The sequence below is a fragment of the Anomalospiza imberbis genome, chromosome 1 (assembly GCF_031753505.1).
Source record: "Anomalospiza imberbis isolate Cuckoo-Finch-1a 21T00152 chromosome 1, ASM3175350v1, whole genome shotgun sequence".
Taxonomy (NCBI): domain Eukaryota; kingdom Metazoa; phylum Chordata; class Aves; order Passeriformes; family Viduidae; genus Anomalospiza; species Anomalospiza imberbis.
In genome coordinates, this window is record NC_089681.1 from 40,924,335 (window position 1) to 40,942,848 (window position 18,514).

Genomic DNA, 18,514 nt, shown 5'->3' on the forward strand with positions numbered 1-18,514 from the left:
TTCTCCATTGGCCCGTTGACCATCCCTACCTCTATATGGTCCTGTTCTAGAATATTCCCCACTCCCTGTTTTCCCCTTGGTTAATGTAACCCTGCCTGTCCACCCTGGTACTCCCTATTGGCTCCAACACTTTGTACCACCCCTAAGTCCTCAGTTGATTGTCCTTGATGCTTTGTTCCCCCCCTTTCACATATTTATACCCTGGACCCTTCACTGTCCATTGTCTTCTGTCCCTGGACCCCTTCAGCACCAAACCCTAATAAACCCTCACTGGGACCCCATACAGAAGATTTTCCCATGTCTCGCCTGCCTGCTAGCTGAGGTGTGCTTGAGTATTTAAGTGTGTGATTGTTGTGTGCCTCCCTAAATGTTCTCCCTCCAAGGATGCTTGCAGGGAAGGTAGCGGCATTGAGCAGTTCACCTCGCCACTACGATAAACCTGCAAAGGATATTCAATAAATTGTAGTCCTTGTCATAGTTCAGTAAAGCATATTTTCATACCTCACGCGTTCTTAGTGTGGCTTTGACTGGTGTTGACAAGTGACTAACAAACTGACGCTGGAGGTGCTTATGTGTGCGCAAATAGAAAAGAAAAAGAAAGAAAAAACAAAAACCCAACCAAAATTAAAACAACAACCAAAACCCAGACATGTTTGATGTAAAAATTGCCTACCAGAAAAGGATTTAATGTAAGACAATTAAGCAAGCAATGGTTTTGATTCCTTTCAGTCTTCCATTTGTTTCTCTGTTTGCTTTAAAGCATGTAAGTGCTAGTTTCTGGGTTTTTTTGTGAGACTGAAATTAATTCAATGGTAAAACTGATTTTGTTAGTTACTATAGGATAACCTAGGAAAAATTATGCCTTTTTTTTTGTCTGTAACTTTTGCAGGTTGCTAGCCAGTAGTGTTAATGATGTAATTCTGGATAATTCATCTTCCATTTCAAAGCTGCTGAAGTTACTTACATTTATCATGGGACTAAAGATCATGCCCAAGTGTGACTATAAAACTGTCACACTGACCGGCTCATATTTTTGTCCAAAGCCTTGTATTCCTGAATCAATTTATAAATGGCACTTTCATCTTGCAATCACATAGCTGTATTTTGAATAAGAACAGTTACTTTAAAATTTTATGCCACTATCAAAAATAGAAAAATTACTAGCGTTTTATGAACTTCTACATTTCTTTCTTGCTGAAGTTCAATTATTTTTATTTATTATGTTTTGAGGAAAAATGAAGTCTTAAAAACCCACGTGTTTTGAACAGAATATGGCAAATACATTGAGCCTAACCATAATATTGGAAGTATTTTATAGCATACAATATCTTCTAGTCAGTACTTCCTGGATCCCCCATCTCCCAAGGACATCTCCTAAGTAAATTACTCTGTCACTGGGGAGTAAAATGTCAGAAAATACTCCTCAGTTAACTGAAGGTCTTGATATAGGTGAAAAAGACCATCATGAGAAGGGGAAAGCTGCTTATTGTAGCCAAGCTGTCACATCTTAGCAAGAATTTTTTCCTAGTGTAAGGGATTTGTAGTGAGAGAAAACCAAGGTAAAATACTGTGATTTAAATTAACGATACAAGGTCAAATTTGTGTTGGTAAAAGAGTTTCTGCTGTGAAATCTTAAGGAATGTAACTTTATGAATAGGTTTTTCTATCATTTATTTCTTTTTATTTCTCAGTATTAGCCTTCTACCCACAAAAATGAGATAACTGTAGCCTGAAGAAGAAATTTAACCAAGACAAATTCTGAAGTGATTTGAGATTAATAATCTACTCTCATGTGTAATGCTTCATTCATGTGAAATTTGTGCTCTGCTGGTATCTGAAAGCTTCTTAAAAGAGCTATTACTTTTTTCATTGTTGATCAGACTTTCCTCAGAGCAGCTGGAATAGTAAGCTAAAATGAAATCAAAATAAAAACTCAGCAAATCACTGTTCTGCCTTTATGCTGTACTTTCCTTAAATATATTTCAGAAACTATAGATTTTGTGTCTAAAAATTGTGTAAACAAGAAGTGATTGATGCCACATGCTAAACATTACTGTGATTTTTACTCAGCTGTGTTAAGAATGTGTTGAAATCAATAGATAACTCCCACCAAAAAAAAAAAAAAGTCTTCAAAAGAAATTTTAAGGAAGGGCCAAAGGGCTTTTGATGTTTTTATATGTGTAAATAGACAAGCAATTGAATGGCTAAAGAATATACCTGGAAAAGATTGAAAACAAGCCCTGAGAGCACAATTCTAAGCTCCAGTATGAAGAACTGTTCAAGCTGCATCTATACAATGTCGCAGTGCCAGAAAGAGAAGTGCAAGAAGTGCAAATCAGAGAGTTGTTTCAGCCTGGGTTTATCACCAAACAAGTGGTTCCACAGAGAAACACGGGTAAAAAGCCTGGGCTTGGTTTTACAAAGACAAGGTTTGGCTGCTTTCACAACCTGAGCAAAGACCTTTTCAGACAATCTGGTCATCAAGAGACACCTGTGCCTGGTGTCTCTCCACCCTTGACGTGGACATGTACATGTACTTAGCTGCTCCTAAGACAAGTGAAGGCAGAATGGGGAAGCAATAACATCCCCAGACTAGGAACTTCAGAGATGAAGCACAAAATTGTTGCGGCAAATAATAATGAATTTAAGAACTAATAAGGAAAAAAAAAACTTTTGAAATAGCTTTGGTGAGAAAATCTTCTGCTGAGGAGAAGAAAATTTTCTATTAAAATGAATTTAAATGCTTCTTTTAAATGCTGTTGGAAATAATGGATTTTTTTAGCTCTTTGTCTCCAAAAGTGTGGTCTGTTAAATAAGGTATTAGTTTCGATTTTGAGAATAATTTTGATAAAACTGTAAAAACTAAAAATGCTTGCAATGCTTCAAAAGGAAATAACAAAGTCATTCTGTAATTCTTCACTTTCAAAAAATACAATTAATTTTTCAAGCTAGAATAGACATCGAGCAATAAGGACTAGTCCTATTTCAAGAGGTTACCAAAATAGATATTGTATTTTCTGGTATGATTAATATTCAGAGCAAGAGAAATCACATGAGATGAAATCAACTGTATAAGTAAGATTTTAATTTTCAGCAATTTTTGTCAGATTTTATTGTCCAGTTATTACCACCGAGTCCTCTGAATAGCTTATATCTACTAAAATCTTAAGGAGGAATTCTTTCTCATTCCCATTAAGTCCCTAGATATCATGCCCTTTGCAGTATGGTGAGTCAGGCTGTGTCATTCATACAGACATTAAACTCACTTTGTGGTATTTGTAATGACCATTCAGTTTTGACAGGTGAGTATTGCCTGCTCTCAGTGGCCATGGGAGATCAGCGAGTGTTTCTGAGTTCAGAGGTTCAGGGAATGCTTCAGCCTCGTCCCAGCTCCATCTTAAGGAATTTATCCAAATATATGCTGTGATGCTGGCTGCCGCATATAAGATGCCTAGGTTTCTATACAGAAAAAAACATCTGGTCCATAATCTGGACATTTAAGGGCACTGGTCACAAAGTTCACATATAAACCACTCATATGAAATAATGAAAAAAATCACTGTTTTATGCTTGCTTAGAGAGACTTTAAAGACAAATAATAGTACTTCCCTAAATTCACTGTCAAAATGTGAAAAAACTAAATTTAGTTAGCATAAAAATTTTAGAAATTTGTTCTAGTAGCCCCGTTTCAACACTATTTCATTGAGAAGTCAAATATTTCTTCATGTATTTCCTTCTGACCAAACTTCTAAGTAACTCTTAAAATTAATTTCCTTTACTTTGGATAAAATGGTGAGCTATAGAAATTGAATGACTTTATAATTAGCTATGTTAGGTAATTTGTTGATTATTTGAATAAAAAAATCTCTGAGTTACAGAACTTTTAGTATTAAATGTTTTCAATGGTACCCATCTGTTGCCTTTTAATCTCAGTATTCTTTCTCAAGCATGTCTTGCCTGTTGACATTCAACTGTTATTCTCTAATTCTCCAGGTCTAAAATAAAATGTGATTATTTAAATATAGCATTGCCAAAAACCAGGAAATTGGTTTTTTTATCGCTGCGTTCACCAACACTTGCATCAAACATACCTTCACTATTATCAGTTCTGTATTTTAATGCCTTCTGTGAAATTCTATGTGATAGGAGCAAAATATAATATATATATATAACTTTTAATATAATAGCTTTTCCTGTAAATTCAGCTAACTTGTATCAACTAAAAAATCTTCTTGAGTAAAAGCTTGTCTGTGACATAAGCTACTGTACTAATACATTCTAGACAGAAACAAATCTATACTTACAGAAATGTGCATAAAATGACTTTATAAACCTCACGGGTATCTGCAGGTAGGAGAAAAAACATAAGAGACTTGCCAGCAAATTTCTCAGTAGGGAAAAACCATTTTCATTTCACCTCTCATTGCCTGTTAAGGTACCTTTGTTACCATTCATTTATACTCACTTAGAAGAACAATACAATTCAAATGTGGGGAATTATTTCTATTTCTTTTCCTGAGTAGGTCACTCTTTTGAAGCCACACCTTGCTTACTTTCAAAAAGTAACTTAAAAAGTTAAATTTAAAATGTTTCTTTAAAGCCAGCATGTCTTACTTTGCTACCATTTAAAATAATTTCTAGTCTACCTCAACTTGACTCTCAACACTGTAAATTTTGGTTAATTATGAAAATTTTGGCAGTTAAGGTTGGAGATTGTTTCTGAAGAATTTTTTTCTGGCTGAAGTTATTATTCATGTTAGAAATAATTACTGTACAACTATATACATGGAGTTTAAAAAATGTACCTGTTGCATTAAAAATTCATGAGAAGGATTATTGATTGGTGCCGTCTTTAAACCTGGGAAAAAATAGGTCACTTTTATATCCTTTTGTTCATACTGAAATCAATCAGATCCTTGGAAGAGTGAAGCATAGTGAGCATAATATTATTGGACTCTGGACCTTCATAATAGAATCTGACCATATGTTTTATGATGGTTAGCTCTTTCAAGAAGTGCAGTCTCTCTGCAAATTAAAAAAAAAAAAAAAAAATTGAGTTCTTCCAAACTAATCTGCCATTTGATTTATTATCAGATAATTTAGTTCATGTCTGTACCAGCAGAGCAATTGGCTCCATGATGGCTATATTCAGAAGTGAAAATTCAGAAAAATGCAATGAAACTCTAGTGTGCAGAGTTTATTGGGCTGGACACAGAATCCCATAAGCTATATTCTTTCCCAATGTGTTCTGGCACATTCCCCAGTGCTACACTCTGTCATGGGCATTTAGCAAATCACTTCAGCTGTAGCTTGGGTACTTCTGCATTGCTGTTCAATATCAATGTCACTTGACTGAATTATATGTAGACTCTTTAGAAGTCTTAATTACAAATATAAAATATCCAAAGGTTGTTGAGGTAAGATAATGGTTTGAAGGAAAATTTTCCAAAATAGAAATGGTGTCATAAAAATGAGAAAAGAGCTAGAAGATGACAGCACTGAGGACATCATGAAGACCATCATTAAGGAAGACAAGAAATTGAGATTACGTTTATTTCCTTTGGTATTATTTCTTACTGGGATCATTTATACCAGTAAGACTTGATAATATATTCTGGGGAAATGAATCCAGATGGAATATGAAAACAAAGAAAGCAGATTCAGTTCCCATATTAGCAAATTTCTACACTTGACCTATTTCTCATAAAGACAAGAGTAAGCAAAGAAAAGTTTGAAATGTAGCTCACTCAAGGCAAAAACTCAAGAGTTTTAAATTGAAGACATGCAGTACTAGAGATTATTAAAGGATATTTAAAAATTCAGCAGAAAGTAAGTGACAGCAATTTCTACTGATTGTCAGAATACTTGTATTCTACTTTACATGAATCAGGGTTTTCCTTAAAAACACGAAAAATAATAATTTTTCACAGTAAGATTTACAAAGAGAAATTTACGAAAGGCATCATTTAACAGTAATAGAATTACTTGCCCTTTCAGCAACACCTGCAGACTACTAGAGGAAATAGAAGTAGATGTAACAAAGTCATAACCCAGATATGTGAATTTTATGTCTGTCCTATTACTGTGTTTAAATAGTGGTGGAATACAAGTTGCAGGTCACATTTATAATCTACTTCATGTACTCAGGAAGTTCCCATGTATTTATTTGTACATGCTGTAGTCCACAGAGTATGGACAGGAATGCAACATAACTGAAGAATTTTTCATTTCTGGCTTAGAAAAGCTGAATTCTTAGTTTTCTCTCTTTTCCCATGGCTGCTTCAGAAAATTCTCTTTTTTTTTTTTTTTTTTTTTTTTTTTTGCTGGCTGCACCTGGTAATCTGTGCACAAAATAACAAAAAGTAGCCAGTAAGTAAAGCTTCATAAACTGACAAACAACATATTTAATACTGGCAGCTGATCCCAGCTTCATTTTGGCACAGCCTTTGTAGCAAGCCCTGTTCATCTGCAACAATCAAACATCAATAATTTTATATATATGACTGTGAAAGGAAGAAGAAAACCACAAAAACATTAACCAACACCCTCCCCCAAAAGAAACATCAAGCAACAAAAACCCCAAATGCACAATAAAATCCTATTTGCATAATATAATTACAAAAAAAAAAAGTGTGACTGCTGCTGATATTATTAATGTATATAAGCATTAATGAGCAAAACAATCCTTCTCCGAATTACTGTTATAGTGGGTACAAAGAAGAAATAGAATTTCTCCTCTGACTTGTTAAAACTAATAATAGATAATTTCTCCCTCCAGTCATAATATTCTAATTGGAATGATCTTTATCTCCTTTTTTCTTCTCTTTATATTCATTTAGGGGAGATGAAATCAAAAGCACAAGTACTGAAAGAGAACCAGTTGTTAGCATGCTGCTTTTCTGGAACGAAGAAATCAGAGGCGCTAGTATGCTCATCTTATTTCCAGACCAGTTATTTAAAATGTCAGTCTTGTTCTCACATGATCAAGAATAATTTCACAAAATGTTATTTTACCAAATTTGATAAAATCAGAGACAAATTTCAGAACAACCTCTTACCTTCTGAAATTAATGTTAGCAGGATTTCAGCTGTGACCAAAGACAGTTGTCAGAAAGCTCTGAAATGGAAAAATATATTTCTGTTTCAAACATACTATTTTCTTTTAAGCTACATGTCTTTATTGTTAAATTGATCCTGGATTTGCATCCATAGGTTAAATTCAATCCTTTCTGTATAATGAATTTAACATTTCAAATAAATTTTTAGAGTTCACATTTTGTGCGCACTGAAGGATCTGAATTTGGATTATCACACCTTACAACAGGGAACCTAGTATGGCATTACCCCTTTAAAGTAGTATGTAGTAGTACATACAAATAAAGTCTCTGTAGGAATAAGTGAGTTGATTTGAATACAGACATTTGCCCTAAATATTAATTATGAGCATATGTACATAAAGACATCCTGCTGTGGGAAGATAAGGTGTATTCAAGTATTGTTGTCAATATAATGGAACAAACAAAAGCAAATTCTCAGACCCATTCAAAAAATGAAATCAACAACATCAATTAATAGAGGTCATTAGGATAGGAATTGTTTTAAAAAAATGATTTTGAGTGAAAGAATTATTCCACACTTTAAGAAAACCAGTTTGGCACATGTGAGACTCCTCTATCTTAAGATATTTACTGCAGTTACCTGGAACTTTGCTCACCTTTCTAAACACTGCACCAATGAAACCGCATTGACAACTTTGAAAGATTCTAATGGAGGCAAAGAACTTGATTAGTCTCTATAAACTTGGTATCAGAGCTTGGGCTAATATAATCTTGGGCTTATGACTTTTAAAAATACCAATATGCAAAGATGCAAAATCCTGCATCAGGCACTCAGTGCACATTTTCTCAACATTCATCCATGTCTTGGGGACCTGGCATCTTTAAATATGTAAATTGAGACCAAGAAAATTAATAATTTTTTTTTATGTGTTCTTTTTTTCTTTAGTTAGCCAGAGTATTATCCAGTTCACGGACTCCCTAGCATGCATCTTAGCAGTATGTGTATGAAGGAGATTGGGCAGGATTCAGTCCAAATATACATTTATCATTAAATGGTGCCAACTAGTCACCAAAAGAAGCAACTTGCATTCTGATGAAGAGGGTGGTTTCCTATTTAGGAGGAAATATATAGATTTGGAGTCAAATATGAAACTGGTCTAAATGCTAGGCTTTTAAAGCAAAAATATTTCACTGAGAGCATGAGACATACACAAGACCCACAACTCCGACTACTGCAATTTCAGGATAAAGATACTAAATCAGCTCACTGAAGTAAAGAAAGATCTTTCAGTAAAGTAATTTAAATAACTACTTGTGGTCTTTTCTTTGATTTTGGATTGCTTGTGACAGTGCAGTTTTTTTTTTTTCTTATTAATACTTGATAGTATTTTCATTTCTTATTTTAAGGCAAGCAAGTTTCACTGCTTATTTGATAATCTGATACTATTTATAAAGAATGGTCTTGAGGAATTTTAGCAATAGTCCATCCCCTTGAGCACACATACATGCTGTATATCTTTGTATAAATGCATATATATTTATAGCACATAAAACATTGCATTTAAAACTAAAAAACTGGACTTTCGTTTGAAGAACTTGCACATAGAGAAATACCACAAAGGACTGAAGAGTAGGGAGGAAGGATATTTTACAGAGATCAGGAGTGTCATCATCAGCTGCCCAAGATGAAGCAATGGATTGGACCATGTTTGAACTGTATAGGACATGCTGGGGGAGAGGAAGTAATAATTTGTGCTTTATTTTTCTACCCTTTAATTCATTAATTCTCTTGATAGTTTTTATTTGAAATCTTTGAAAACATAAATCCTTAGAACCTAATAATAACTCTGTATAGCATCACTGAGCAATGCTGTGTCCTTGGAGAAATATTGAAGAGGATCTCCCACTGCCATGTCAGAGGTTGTTCCTAACAATCCTCCTTACCTCCCCCTCAGTTTCCAATATCTGTTTTAAGAGGCTCCCACTTCACCATTTTCTGAGTTTAATTTTTCAGGCTGCCTGATTCCAAATCCAATTGCATTTCAGACTGTCTTGGGCAAGATACTGTGCTTTGCTGTGGAGTCCCGTCCCTTCTGCCACTGACTTCAAAGTAAGAGCAAAAGGTAAGTGTCAGCATCAGAGCTGCAGCTGATTCATCTGGATACTCTGGCTGTGACAAAGTGAGTGAGTTTCACTGAACTCCTTTTCTCACAGACAGTACCCAGCTTCCCTAATTCTCAAAAATTCCTTGCTAAGGAAACCTGGAAAAAAATATTACACTTCATTAGAGAAGAGTTTTATTTCTTCTTAGGATTCAAGCATACCTCCTGTAGAATTTAATTATAATAAATCAACCCAGATAACATTATGATACCATAATTTTTGAATGAAAAATTATTAGAAAAGAGTGTTAATTTTACTGCATTTATTACATTTATCATTATGGTATATTAATATAATTTAATATTGCATTCAACTACTTTTTGTATCTCCCTGTTTGGACACTCTTGTCTGAATAATTGGAGTTCTGTATGTTGAAAAATATCATCAGTTCAATACTATTTGAATTGTTCTATAGAAATATATATAACTGTAACTCAAAGTATAGTAGAAAGGTTACTGCATGAACTAAAAAGAAAAATGTTTACAATGTTAACATATTTTAATTATTTTTTACTATTAAAATTAATTTTATATTGATTTTACCTGAAGTATCTATTCTGAAAATTTCTCACATTTGACTGAATACTACACCATAGTTCCTACTCAAAAATATTCAAATTCTAATTCTGAATTTTGAAACTAAACAAAGTTCCCAGTTGTTTTCAGAAATGTCTATGATGCATTGGTACATTTCTCATATAGACTTTATTGAACAAAATATTTACTCATTAAGCATTTGGAAGCATAGAGAAATTAATTACTACTCAAAGCACTTGAGCATGATTCCTAAAGGTCTGTGTAGCTATGTAAAAGCTGCCAGGTGTCTACTGTTCACTTTAGTTGCAGGTAAATGGATAAGGAGATATTCAGAAATGAGAAGATAAAACCTCCTAAAATATCATACATGTAATTTATATGTAATTTTGACCACTGCTGGAAACTGTTAAATTGCTGGACAAATCCAAGAAGATTACAGAACTGTTTCTTTTCTTTGTTTAATGCTTTGTGGAATCAATTTACAAATGCTGCTCATTTGTGAAGTGTCTTTGTTTATCCATTTTGCTAAAAACAAAAATAAGTTTAATGCACATTCATCAGAAAATGGCTTTTGAAAGCCATTAAATCCCAGAGAGAGGATTTTATATTAGTCTTAAATTATGTAATCAGAGCAAACAGTTATTCATTAAACTGTTCTTCACGGTTACAAGAATCAGCCTGCAGAATGTTGTTTCAGAATGAACATTCCTTAAAAAAAAGGCAGCAGTGACAAAGGACTGAAGGGTACAAGTACTGTTAATAAAACTTGCAATTCCAAATGCAGACACAAGGTTTCTAAATCAGAGTTCTGAGCTTGTGTATCAAATTCTTTTCAAATTCAAAGTCTTTTGTACCTGTCTTTATGCTGCTTGCTAAGAATTTTAGCATGCTTTGAACCATATACAGGGGTGATTTGTTTATGAATGTGTGGACTTTTTGCTTATAATTATTTCTCCCCACTGGACATTCATTAAACTTCCTAAGAGAAAGAATCTCGAGTGTTCACCTGATTAAGTATCTGATGACCAATATGTTATTGAAAGAGCAAATGACTCTAGAGAAGGGAGCACCTGATTTAAATGGTCTGATCTCAGGTGAATGTGCTGAACAGAAGAGACTTTGTTTCTTCACGGGTTTCTAGTGATACCTGCATGCAGATAAGGGTATATTAGAACACAGTAACTTAAAATCTGAAAGACTCGGTTAAACAGGAGTGTTGAGCACACATATTTTTATTTCTGTTGAGCAAGAAAGTTGAACAAATAACACAAACCCTTTTCTGGTAGCTGTCAGGTTAGGGATTTTGTGCCACCACAGAAAAATTAAACTTGGAAATGGAATAACATAAAAGTGTTATGAATAGAGTTAAATCTCCTAAAATCTGTTACTCTGTTAAGAAAACTTGTCTTTTCTAACTTCTTAGCCTTTATTTAAAATAAGAAGGTGATGTTTTTCTTAAACATTATCTCTAAATTGCTAAATTCCATTTGTCCTTTACCAGTAGATTAGAAGTCGTTTAAGAAAATGTGTTGGCCTCAAATGTGTGTAACATATTGATAATTCCCAGATGAGTTAAGTTAGTGAAATTGACTAATATATTTAATTTTGAGTCTTATTTGTTTTTCTGGCTTTATCTATTAGGTATGTGCAAGCTGCAACATGATGTGTGGACTTAAAGCATTGCTCTATTATTTGACAAAAAAATAACATGTTAGATATTAATATAAAAAAATAATATGTTAGATATAATTTAATTTTAATTTGTTACAAAACATTGAGAAAGAAAGGCATAGTGTAATAAACCATTTAAAACATTTTAATATATTTACCAGTACTCACTGAAGGTCAGAATCAAGACATATAACAACATCAGTTGTATATTAAAAATAATTTCGCTTTAACTTTGTAATGTACTATTAGACATTGACCACTGTTACTAAATATCTTATTGTCTGCTCAATTGGCACTATACCCCATGTGATCTATTCAGATATATTTATTGTAAGAAGATGAAAATAGAATGAGACATTTTAAGTATATGAGTAATCATGAACATCATAATGAAACGCTTATGACATTTTAATTCATTAATTTTGAGGAATAAATATATGTTTCAACAACCTGAAAAATGCTCACAAATATTTTCTGAAGGATGTCTGAACATATATTTATTTGTGATTTATTGAAGATGTACTGAAAGAAAAAAAAAAATGTTCTAGCATTGTGAATCAAAGAGTGTTTTTTTTATCAAAACCCCAAAACAAAATAGAGTGTGAGTAAAGTTTTCACTTTGCTTTGCTTTGGCTTACTTTTTAATGCAGGTTGTTCTGTCTGTACTGAAATTCCATGTGCAACTAAAATTGAAAAATATAACTATTCTAAATGTTTTTCCTATATAAATGCTATCATTGATAGAATACAAAATCAAGGTATATCAAACAGATGCACTATATGAATATTTCAAAATCCAAAGTGAAAAAATCTGACTTTTTTCCTATCATAGAGGTATGAAAAGGAAAAAAATAAATTGGTAGGATACACAAGTTCCAGACCAAAAGCTGTGATTCCTCCAGAAAACTTAGAAGTTACTCTGAAGCTTTTTCCAGAAAAGCGCTTTTTAAGTTCATGTAAAATGGTGCAATGTGCAAAGACAGAAAGTTTTTCTCAAAAACCTTGAAAAAAAATCTTTTTGTTGTTCAGTCCTGTTTATGTCATGACAGCACATTTAGTGAATAGGAAAATGACCACTTATACAAACTATGTGGGAATAAAGATGAATGCACTTATCTTTGTACAGACAGCACTTCAGTTAGTGTACAGGGAAGGAAAAAAAAATGAAAAAAGTAATACTTTTAATCTCCTAAAACTTGCAGCATGGATTCAAGCTGTTGCCTTGCTGATTGAAATTTTATCTGAAGTTTTTTCAGACATTGCTGAACCTTTCATCAGGCAGTAGTGTTTGAATTCAAATTCTTTATGAAAAAATGCTCTGGATTTTTTATGCATTTTACACAGCATTCATTTTTTCAGAGACATTATAGGGATTTTTTTATATTTATACACCTACTAAATATTCTGTTCCTGTTTTATTTTGAATGTTTTCTTTTCCTCTAAAGAAGCATTGCATTTTTACCTTTAAATTATAACTTCACTTGCTTGTTTTTTAATACCTGCTACTGCTGATCAACAACTGTATACTGCACATTAATGTACAGTTACTCTATGGACAACACAGATTACCTGAACCTCTGGGTTTGCAACAGCTTTTGAAATAAGCAATGCTTCAATCCTGTGTACAGGAAGCCTTTGAGAAGACATTGTGTTCAAGCAGCTGGTGACCCTGGGCCAGACATGTCTGCTCTACTGGGGCTGAAGAGCTCATGTGCTGGCATGAGCAGCTCCTGTAAGGAAGCGCCTGGTTTCATCCTTCACTGCACACTGCTGGATGTTACAACAGAGATAGCATTCCAGCCTGTTAAAAGAAGATATTTTTGGGTTTTGTCCAAGATTATATGGGAAGGTATGGGAAGGAGGCTAAATCTCTTCATGGATGGGATCTGTGCAGCATGCCATGGGGGAATCCATCAGATATGTTCAATGCTGCACAAAAGCTGGGTTCGTATCATCCACAGAGGCATGTTTTCCTTCCTGTCTATATTCCTCTTTTTATTCTATCTTTATGCCATTTGTTGTCAGTTCTCCCCCACTGAGATTCAAAATAGCCCTGCACAACATCCTGCTCTCCTTTCCCTGTGCCCCCTTGCAGAACACCATGTGCCTGACAGGAAAATGCAGTCGTTACCATTTTCTGCAAACTAAAAGCCAGAATATTATGCAGCACTTTCTGGTTTAAAATTATCCCAAAGGAGTATAAATAAGTTTGTTCTCTCATTGATTTCATGTTCAATTATTGTTCTCAAAGACTAATTGAGAGACTTAAATTAAATTCTCCATTGACTTCAAATGATAATACTTTAAAAAAAATCCCACAAAACCTTAAAAACCAAACAGACAAAACCCCCAAACCCCTTCAGTAGGGAACTCTTGCTAGTTTACTTTAAGCAACTTCCCTTTTCTTTATTTTTTCAGAAGGTTTTTTTTCTATTCTTTTGTTTACCTTGCTCTTCTACTCCTTTCTTGGTAGCTACAACAAATGAAAGCGAATTAATCCTTTCTAGGGCATTAACAGCAACCTAAGGGATGATTAAAAACACAAAGGAAATTTATTTGATTACTTTTTTTTAGCCATAATGAGCATAATTTGAGTTGAAATTTGAATCGTAAAATCTTCAGGGGCTTTTTTGAGGTTATTCGGAGTTCTTTCAACAAAGTGTTTAAGTAGAAACACTTAGGGAATATGGTGTATAAAATTTTTTGGTTTATTTTTCTTTGTGTCTTTGAATTTCTGAAACCTTTGGGGATTGTATACAAAGCCCTAAAGTACTTTAACAATATAAGTAGTCAAGTATTAGAATTGACGGCAAAGGTGCTAGAAATCAATGCAGGTCTGAATGATTTTTTTTCTTCCTTAAGTCTTCACCCATTTAGCCTGAAAGCTAGCTACCAGGTTTTAGTTTTCATGTAATCATTATATCAGATACATTTTTATCTTTCCTCAGGAAAAAAAAAAAACAAAAAACCACAGAAAACAACATGCTTTTCAGATGAAAACACAAAATTTTATTCTAAAGTAATGAAGACTGAAAGGCTGCTAACTCTGTGTTCTGCCATCCCATCTAACATTTCAAATTTTCCATGCATAAAGCATTACAAAAATGTTGGAAGAGGTACTGTCATAAGAGAGAAGAGTGAGAAGGAAGTATTTCCTCTTCTTATGCACACTAATGATTTTTAGGATCCTTAAAGACATGTGCATACTCCTGCACTCCTTCTACCTTAGTAAGTGTTCAAATTATTCCTTTCAGCACAGAACTTCAGCTGAATGAACTGAAATTATCTACATAAGTGTTTTACATACAGTTTTCTACAGCAGAAAAGACATGTCTTGCCATGTAAACACCTTTATAGAATGGTAATAATTTAAAAGGAATACTTCCCCTTTCATTTTGAGAAATGACTTATCTATTTAATACACATGGAAATAGGATTAGTGGCTGACATCCTAATAAAATGAGTGTTGCTTCCACCCTGGAACTCTGTGTTATTTTTCTTTGAAGGTACATTCCTTACCCCAACTCTCAACTAGTTGCTAATTTACCTAGCTGCTTTCTTCAGAAAGCTGATTTAAACAAATTCAAAGAACACTGGGAATTAACTGAAGAAATCACAATTACTTGTGTAATTACTAAGCCTTCAAAATAGTTTGAAAACTGTAGCTCTGTACCATTTTCAGGTTGTCTAATATTTATAGCTTTGTTTACTGATGGTATTTTTTTCCCCCAAATCTGTGTATGTCGATTATGTAGAGCCCCTTTAGGTAGACTCCTATGCCTACCTGGAAAGGGAAAACAATCTGCTAGGCGTGACCACATTAGCATTTCTAGGTCCTTCATTTTTGGTAACTTAAGCTAATACTAAGCCAGCTAATTCAATTTTATTTTCAGACTAGAACTTGACAGCCAGTCAATTAGAGTTCCTCAGCTGGAAGCCTTTACTGGTAGGCTGTGGGGCAATAAGGATGGGCTTCCTACAGTCCCTGAATCTTTTCTGCAATTCTCTGACAGCCTATGGCCTACTCAATTTATAGCTACACAGTAACACTGATGTGTTCAGAAATTAGAAAGTGGCTCTGCAAAACCACAGATCCCCTAAAAATCTATTTATGCTACACCCAAACTCACTATTACCTTGAACTCAAGAATTTTCTGTATGTATTTTCAAACATATAAATTTCAGTTTCATAAAGGGCAAAGAAAACAGAGCTATACACATTCCAAATTTAATTTCAAATTAACAAAGGCACTTAGTGGACAGCTAGCAATATATTGACCAAAAAATTAAGTTTGCCCTCTAAAATTCCTCATAATACCTTGCTTGTCCATCTCTGCTGCCCAGAAAATAAAATAATAGCTCATAGAACATTGACAGGAGTAGGAAATTGCATTTAAAGAGATTTAAAGATTTGAGAACTAGATCTGAATATGCTGTGCAAACAAAATTCCAAGTCTGTGTCTCTGCTCCAATGATCAGGAAGCTCAGTTGACTAAGCAATCTTACATGAGGTTAGTATATACTGATATACCATCAGAAAAACTACTTTGGCTTCTGTGGAGAGCTTGATAACTCCTGAATAATAATGATTCTTGTTATTGAATGCTGGAATTAGGCATATTCTGCTGCAAGGAAGAACTGATAAAAATATTTTCCTCTTAGGGAGAGGAAAAGAGCTTCAGTAATGACATTATAAGAAAACAAAGAGACTTCCTATATTTTCCTGACCCAGAAATCACATAGAAGGAAAGTTTATTTCAGTCCATGTTTCTTATTCAACAATTAAAATTTTTTACTTTGATTCTTAGCCATGTTATGCTCCTTTTTATGGGGACAAGCCTCTATTTATGTTGTTTGCAAACTTGTATCTTGCTATGCAATTCTGTTGCATGTCCCCATCTCCCAGCTGAAATTCAAGTCCTAAATTATTTTCTTATTGTTTTCTGTGAGCAGGTTCATTCCTTAGCATGAGAACTGCAGCAATCAATTTTGCTTCTTCAGAAATTTTATACTTTGGAGACTTTCTTTCATGTTTTTGCTACTAGGGACTAAAATGCCATGTAAATACTTGATGAATAATTGATTTGGACTGTGTTATGCACTCTATATAGTTTTATTAGTCTTTAAAAGTAGATCATATTTCAGCTTCCAAAGAAAATCTTTCATTTATTCTTTTATTCTGTAGGTTAAATCTTAGTTATACTGAAGTCAATGGCAAAGCACATATCAGTTTTACTGAGGTCATAATTTTATCTTGATATTCACACCATCTAAATGATCTCAAAAAAAATATTGTTTTAAACTTCTCTATCCTGCAAAATACTTCCTTTTTGTTCTTTAATTTTTTCCTTTATATATATATAATATAGACAGAGAAAATGTATTCCTACTAATAATTAATGAATTATTTTCTTGTCATTGATTTTACAACTTGAACTCTTGTGAAATAAAAATTCCTGTGCTTTTTTCTTGTTATGTAAGATTCAGTGGGGTAGATCCACATTACAAAGTAAATAATTTCCCTTAGATAACCTAACTTTTCTACAAATTACTCATTGATATGCACCAAGGAATATATGAAATTTCATGTGAGCTACTCTGGGCTGGTGATGTATAGAAATGATTTAAATTTGGAAAACTGATCATTTTGATGATACCAGCACTGAAGTATTTTATACACTTAGAGGAATAGCATAAAAAACATAGAAGTGGATCATGGAAACAATGGTTAAATGTTGCTAAGATTCTTATGCTTATATTTATGTAGTGTTAATCAGTTCCCATTCATTCAAAATGCATCACAATCATCTTTATTCTGTATGGTATAGGTGTAACTTTTTATTTTTATTTCATTTATTTACATTTTAAATTATAGATCCTTTTGTTTCTGGCCTATAGTACACTGACTGTGAACTGAAATGAATAGCAGTTTCCCATGGTTCTAGGAAACTGTATTTATTTATTACCTAAAACTAAGTTTGCAGTGAAGCACCAGCTGTTTTTCAGCTCTATATACTGTAATAGGCATATGAAGCCTAAACTATGTGCCAAAATTGAATAATTCTTTAAATCCAAGGAATGAAAGCACATCTGTAAGCTCTAAGAAAGGAAAGTAGTTGTTGAGTATAGGGTTTTTCATGAAAAGTTATCCAAGCATTGTCCTTCCTGCCAGGCTGCAAGTTTGTAGCAGCTGAATAATACTGCCCAAGCAGAAGGATCAGAGTAAACCCAAAAAAACCCTATTTTGAAAACCGAGATTTAGCAATTTTCAAGAGCCAGAAAAAGGCTAAAAAGGAAAGTCTTGATGTTCTATGCTTTTCCTCAGCAGATTAAAGATCATCCTGAGCAGCCTAAGGCAGTACTTTTGGATGTCTATCATTTGTCTGGAGACGTCTGCCTTGCTTGAACAAGTCAGCAAAGGCTGAAGGAGAAACTAGTGGACCAAGGAATGTTTGACAGTGTCACACATCTCAGTCCAGGAGATGAAGAGGGAGCTGCTGGGTGCATAATTTTTAAGGGCAACTAATGTTGATGGGTATATGAGTTGCTTGGAAGTCCAACAACAGAAAAGAGGAGTACTGAACACAGTAACTTTCAATTGCACATGATGCAATATATGATGCCTAGAAGTGATGCTGTTTGAGATTTGGAATATCCAGGCATATCTTCGTTCACATCAGCAGGTTCCAGGGTTATGTACTCCCCCTGTAAAATGGCTCCACACGTTAACTTCTAGCCATCAGAATCTCACCCAATGTCTGCTCAGATGGCATGACATGACAAGTAGCTAGGGCTTAGCACATACAGGATGTTGTGCCTGAATCAAAATTCTCTTCATAGCACATGTTGAATCTATTTTGTCAGCAGTTCCTAAAAAGAAGACAGCTCCCATGAGCAATGGGTTTATTTTCCTGAAGTCATTATCTCCTGCTCTGAACTGAGGTGTTTTATAACATCTACTTAACTAAGACGACTCTGGTCTTGTAGACACTTTGAGTGAACTTCCCTGGTTGCAGTTTCTTGTGTGTGATGAAATAAATCTCATAGTAGCCACTGATAAACTGGCAAAAGGCCTAGGAGCGGGA

The 18,514-nt window shown here is 33.9% G+C and overlaps 1 long non-coding RNA gene across 1 annotated transcript; it reads right to left on the reverse strand.

The window, feature by feature from the left end:
• Positions 1-7,615: 7,615 nt before the first annotated feature.
• On the reverse strand, positions 7,616-13,238 carry LOC137477823 (uncharacterized). Its single transcript, XR_011001212.1, has 4 exons — positions 12,999-13,238; positions 10,765-10,905; positions 9,003-9,319; positions 7,616-7,763 (listed from the first exon to the last, which is right to left on the reverse strand). It is a non-coding gene; the product is annotated as an uncharacterized lncRNA (long non-coding RNA).
• Between the last annotated feature and the right edge of the window lie 5,276 nt (positions 13,239-18,514).